The sequence below is a fragment of the Salvelinus namaycush genome, chromosome 3, assembly GCF_016432855.1.
Source record: "Salvelinus namaycush isolate Seneca chromosome 3, SaNama_1.0, whole genome shotgun sequence".
In the NCBI taxonomy this organism is placed as follows: domain Eukaryota; kingdom Metazoa; phylum Chordata; class Actinopteri; order Salmoniformes; family Salmonidae; genus Salvelinus; species Salvelinus namaycush.
This window is the reverse complement of record NC_052309.1, coordinates 86376993-86383543: the sequence shown is the minus strand read 5'-3', so window position 1 is coordinate 86383543 and position 6551 is coordinate 86376993.

Sequence of the window (6551 nt, the reverse complement as noted above, 5' to 3'; positions counted from 1 at the left end):
AGTCTGTAGAGACAGTGTTGTTTGTGGTGGGAGGATAACCCCAGTCTGTAGAGCAGTGTTGTTGTGGTGGAGATACCCCAGTCTGTAGAGCCAGTGTCATAGTGGTGGAGGTACCCCAGTCTGTAGAGACAGTTTGTTGTGGTGGAGGATACCCAGTCTGTAGAGACAGTGTTGTAGTGGTGGAGGATGACTCCCAGTCTGTAGAACATGTGTCGTGTGGTGAGGGATACCCCAGTCTGTAGAGACAGTGGTCGTTTAGTGGTGGAGGATACCCAGTCTGTAGAGACAGTGTCATATGTGGTGGAGGATACCCCAGTCTGTAGAGACAGTGTTGTTGTGGTGGAGGATACCCCAGTCTGTAGAGACAGTGTCGTAGTAGGTGGATGAGGATACCCCAGTCTGTAGAGACAGTGTTGTTGTGTGGAGATACCCAGTCTGTAGAGACAGTGTTGTTTGGTGGAGGTACCCCAGTCTGTAAAACAGTGTTGTTGTGGTGGAGGGTACTCAGTCTGTAGGAGACGTGTCTGTGGTGAGATACCCCAGTCTGTAGAGCCAGTGTTGTTAGTGGTGGAGGATAACCCATTCTGTAGAGACGTGTTGTTGTGGTGAGGATACCCCAGTCCTGTAGAGACATGGTTGTTGTGGTGGAGGATACCCCAGTCTTGAGAGGACAGTGTTGTTGGGTGGAGGATACCCAGTCTGGAGACAGTTTAGTGGTGGAGATACCCCAGTCTGGTAGAGACAGTGTTTTGTGGTGGAGGATACCCCAGTCTGTAAAGACAGTGTTGTTTGTGTGGAGGATACCCCAGTCTGTAGAGACAGTGTTGTTGTGGTGAGGATACCCCAGTCTGTAGAACAGTGTTGTTGTGGTGGAGGTACCCCAGTCTGTAGAGACAGTGTCATAGTGGTGGAGGATACCCCAGTACTGTAGAGACAGTGTCAGTTGTGGTGGAGGATACCCCAGTCTGTGAGAGCCATAGTGTTGTGATGGAGGTACCCCTCGCTGTAGAGACAGTGTCGTTGGTGGAGGATACCCCAGTCTGTAGAGACAGTGTCGTGTGTGGAGGATACCCCAGTCTGTAGAGACGGTGTCGTCTAGTGGTGGAGATACTCCAGTCTGTAGAGACAGTGTTGTGGTGGAGGATACCCAGTCTGTAGAGGCAGTGTCAGTGTGGGAGGATACCTCCAGTCTGTAGAGACAGTGTTGTTGGTGGTGGAGGATACCCCAGTCTGTAAGACAGTGTCATAGTGGTGGAGGGGGGGATCCCAGTCTGTAGAGACAGTGTGTTGTGGTGGAGGTACCCCAGTCTGTAGAACAGTGTTGTTTTGTGGTGGAGGGTAATACCCCAGTCTGTAGAGACAGTGTTGTGTGTGGTGGGGATTACCCCAGTCTGTTAAGACATTGTATTTTGTGGTGGAGGGTACCCCAGTCTGTAGAGACAGTGTTTGTTGTGGTGGAGGTACCCCCAGTCTGTAGAGACAGTGGTTGTTGTGGTGAGAGATACCCAGTCTGTAGAGACAGTGTTGTTGTGGTGGAGGATACCCCAGTCTGTAGAGACAGTGTTGTTGTGTTGGAGGATACCCCAGTCTTAGTAGACAGTGTGTTGTGGTGGAGGATACCCCAGTCGGTAGAGACAGTGTTGTTGTGGTGGAGGATACCAGTCTGTAGAGACAGTGTCCGTAGTGTGGAGGATACCCCCAGTCTGTAAGAGACAGTGTGTCGTGGGTGGAGGATACTCAGTCTGTAGAGACAGTGTTGTTGTGGTGAGGGTACCCCAGGCTGTAGAGACAGTGGTCGTAGGGGGGAATACCCCAGTCTGTGAGAGACTAGGGTTCGTGTGTTGGAGGATACCCATTCTGTAGAACGTGTTGTTGTGTGAGGGTACTCCAGTCTGTAGAGACAGTGTCATAGTGTGGGGAGGATACCCCAGTCTGTAGAGACAGTTTGGTGTGGTGGAGGATACCCCAGTCTGTAGAGACAGTGTTTGTTGTGGTGGAGGATACCCAGTCTGTAGAGACAGTGTTCTGTGTGGTGGAGGATACCCCAGTCTGTAAGACAAGTGTTGTTGTGGTGGAGGGTACCCCAGTCTGTAGAGACGTGTCGTGTGGTGGAGGATACCCAGTCTGTAAGACAGTGTTTGTTGTGGTGGAGGATACCCCAGTCTGTAGAGACAGGTGTTGTGTGAGTGGGGATACCCCAGTCTGTAGAGACAGTGTTGTTGTGATGGAGGTACCCAGTCTGATAGAGACAGTGTCTAGTGGTGGAGGATACCCCAGTCTGTAGAGACAGTGTGTTTTGTGGTGGAGGATACCCCAGTCTGTAGAGACGATGTTGTTGTGGTGGAGGATACCCCAGTCTGTAGGAGACAGTGTTAGTGGTGGAGGATACCCCATCGTCTATAATAGGACAGTGTTGTTGTGGTGGAAGGATACCCCATTCTTAGAGAGTCGTCAGTGTTGTTTGTGTGGAGGATCCTCCAGTCTGTAAGACAGTGTCATAGTTGGTGGTGAGGATACCCCTGTCTGTAGAGCACAGTGGTTGTTAGTGGTGGAGGATACCCCACGTGTCTGTAGAGACAGTGTTGTTATGGTGAGGATACTCCATCTGTAGAGACAGTGTATGTGGGAGGATACTCCAGTCTGTAGAGCACTGTTGTGTTGTGGTGGAGGATACCCCAGTCTGTAGAGACAGTGTTGTTGTGGTGGAGGATACCCCAGTCTTATAGAGACAGTGTCCGTTGTGGTGGAGGATACCCAGTCTGTAGAGACAGTGTCATAGTGTGGAGGATCCACACAAGTCTGTAGAGACCTGTTGTTGTGGTGGAGGACTACCCAGTCTGTAGAGACAGTGTGTTATTGGAGGATACTCCAGTCTGTAGAGACGTGTCTAGTGGTTCGTTGAGTGGTGTGGGGAGGATACCCAGTCTGTAGAGACAGTGTGTTTTGTTGTGGTGGAGGATCCCCAGTCTGTAGAGACAGTGTTGTTGTGGTGGAGGATACCCCAGTCTGTAGAGACAGTTGTGTTGTGGTGGAGGATACCCAGTCTGTAGAGACAGTGTTGTTGTGTGGTAAGGATACCCCAGTCTGTAGAACAGTGTTGTTGTGGTGGAGATACCCCAGTCTGTAGAGACAGTGTCATAGTGGTGGAGGATACCCCAGTCTGTAGGACAGGTTGTTGTGGTGGAGCATACCCCAGTCTGTGAGAGACAGTGTTGTAGTGGTGAGGACTCCACGAGTCTGTAGAGACAGTGTGTTGTGGTGGAGGATACCCCAGTCTGTAGAGACAGTGTGTTGTGGTGGAGGTACCCATTCTGTAAGACGACAGTGTTGTTGTGGGAGGATACCCACCTGTAGAGACAGTGTTGTGTGGGTGGAGATACCCAGTCTGTAGAGACATGTGTGTGTGGTGGAGGTACCCCAGTCTGTAGAGACAGTGTGTGTGGTGGAGGATACCCCAGTCTGTAGAGACAGTGGTCTAGTGGTGGAGGATACCCAGGTCTGTAAGACAGTGTCGTAGTGGTGGAGGATACCCAGTCTGTAGAGGACAGTGTTGTTGTGTGAGGATACCACAGTCCTGTAGAGACAGTGTCTGTGGTTGGAGATACCCCAGTCTCGTAGACAGTGTCTAGGGTGAAGGATACTCCAGTCTGTAGAGACACGTGTTGTTGTGGTGGGAGGATACCCAGTCTGTAGAGACAGTGTTGTTGTGGTGAGGATACCCCAGTCTGTAGGACACGTGTTATCTGTGTGTTGGAGGATACCCCCAGTCGGTTGATACAGTGTTGTTGTGTGGATGGGATACTCCCAGTCTGTAAAGACAGTGTGTGTTGTGGTGGTGAGATACCCCAGTCTGTAGGAACAAGTGTTGTTGTGTGGAGGATACCCAGTCTGTAGAGACAGTGTTGTTGTGGTGGAGGATACCCACGTCTGTAGAGACAGGGTGTCATAGTGTGGAGGATACCCCAGTCTGTAGAGACAGTGTTGTTGTGGTGGAGGATACCCAGTCTGTAGAGACAGTGTCATAGTGGTGGAGGAACCCATCTGTAGAAGACAGTTTCATAGTGGTGGAGGAGGTACCCCAGTCTGTAGAGACAGTGTCATAGTGGTGGAGGATACCCAGTCTTTAAGACGTATTGTTTTTGAGGATACCCCAGTCGTAGAGACAGTGTGTTGTGTGTGGAGGATACCCCATGTCTTAGAGACAGTGTCTAGTGGTGAGATACCCAGTCTGTGAGACAGTGTTAGTTTGTGGAGGATACCCGTCTGTAGAGACAGTGTCTGTAGTGGTGAGGATACCCCAGTCTGTAGAGACATTTCATAGTGGTGGGATAACCCCAGTCTGTAGAGACGTGTGTCATAGTGTGGAGATACACCAGTCTGTAGAGACAGTGTCAATAGTGGTGGGAGGATACCCCCGTCTGTAGAGACAGTGTTGTTGTGGTGGAGGATACTACCCCAGTCTGTAGAGACAGTTTGTGGTGGATTGATACCCCAGTCTGTAGGACAGGTTTTAGTGGTGGAGATACCCCAGTCTGTAGAGAAATGTTGTTTGTGTGGAGGATACCCATATCCGGTAGAGACAGTGTTGTTGTGGAGGAAACCCCAGTCTGTAGAGACAGTGTTGTGGTGGAGGATACCCCAGTCTTAGAGACAGTGATCATAGTGGCATAGGAGGATACCCAGTCTGTAAAGACAGTGTTGTTGTGGTGGAGGATACCCCATTCTGTAGAGACAGTGTTGTTGTGGTGAGGATACACAGTCTGTAGAGACAGTGTTGTTGTGGTGGACGGATACACCCAGTCTGTGTAGATAGACAGTGTTTGTTGTGTGGAGGATACCCCAGTTCTGTAGAAGCACAGTGTCATAGTGGGTGGAGGAACTACCCCAGTCTGTAGAGACAGTGTTTGTTGTTTGGAGGTACCTCAGTCTGTGAGACAGGGTGTTGGTGGTGGGATACCCACAGTCTGTAGAGACAGTGTTGTTTGGGTGGAGGTAAACCCCAGTCTGTAGAGACAGTGTCCATATGTGGTGGAGGATACCCCAGTCTATGTAGAGACAGTGTCATAGTGGTGGAGGATACCCAGTCTGTAGAGACAGTGTCATAGTGGTGGAGGATACCCCAGTCTGTAAGACAAGTGGGTCTAGTGTGTGTGAGGATCACTCCCAGTCTGTAGAGACAGTGTCATAGTGGTGGAGGATACCCAGTCTGTAGAGACAGTGTTCGTAGTGGTGAGCGGATACCCCAGTCTGTAGAGACAGTGTGTTGTGGTGGAGATACCCCAGTCTGTAGACAGTTTCATGATGTGTGAAGGATACCCCAGTCTGTAGAGACAACTATGTGTTGTGGTGGAGATATACCCCAGTCTGTAGAGACAGTGTTTGGTGTGATGGAGTACCCCAGTCTGTAGAGACAGTGTCCGTAGTGGTGGAGGATACCCAGTCTGTAGAGACAGTGTTTTATTGGTGGAGGATACCCCAGTCTGTAGAGACAGTGTCTAGTGGTGGAGGATACTCCCAGTCTGTAGAGACGTGTATTTGTTGTGGGTGGAGGATACCCCAGTCCTGTAAGACAGTGTGTTGTGGTGGAGGATTACCCCGAGTCTGTAGAGACAGTTGTTGTTGGTGGGGGTAACCCAGTCTGTAGAGACGTGTCATAGTGGTGGAGGATACCCAGTCTGTAGAGACAGTGTCATAGTGGTGGAGGATACCCCAGTCTGTAGAGACAGTGTCATAGTGGTGTAAGGAGGATAACCCAGTCTGTAGAGACAGTGTTGTTGTGGTAGGAGGTATACCCCAGTCTGTAGAGACGAGTGTTTGTAGTGGGTCGGGTACCCAGTCTGTAGAGACAGTGTTTTAGTGGTGGAGGATACCCCAGTCTGTAGAGACAGTGTTCTTGTTGGTGGAGGATACCCCATCTGTAGAGACAGTTTGTTCGTGTGTGTGGAGGATACCCCAGTCTGTAGAGACATGTTGTTGTGGTGGAAGGATACCCCAGTCTGTAGAGACAAGTGTCTGTATGTGGTGGAGGATACCCCAGTCTGTAGGACAGTGTCATGTGGTGGAGGATACCCCAGTCTGTAGAGACAGTGTCGTGTGGTGGAGGATACCCCAGTCTTAGAGACAGTGTCATATGGTGGTGGGAGGATACCCACAGTCTGTAGAGACAGTGTTGTTGTTGGTGGAGAGGTACCCGATTCTGTAGAGACAGTTGTAATAAGTGGTGGAGAGATACTCCAGGTCTGATAGAGACAGGGTGTTGTTGATAGGTGGAGGATACCCAGTCTGTATAGACAGTGTCGTAGTGGTGGAGGATACCCCAGTCTGTAGGAACAGTGTTGTTGTGGTGGAGGGTATACCCCAGTCTGTGAGAACAGTGTTGTATGTTGTGGAGTACCCCAGTCTGTAGAGACAGTGTTGTTGGGGATATCCGTCTGTGAGACAGTGTGTTGTGGAGGATACCCAGTCTTAGAGACAGTGTTGTTGTGGTGGAGGATACCCCATCTGTAGAGACAGTGTTGTTGTGGTGGAGGATAGACCCCAGTCTGTAGATA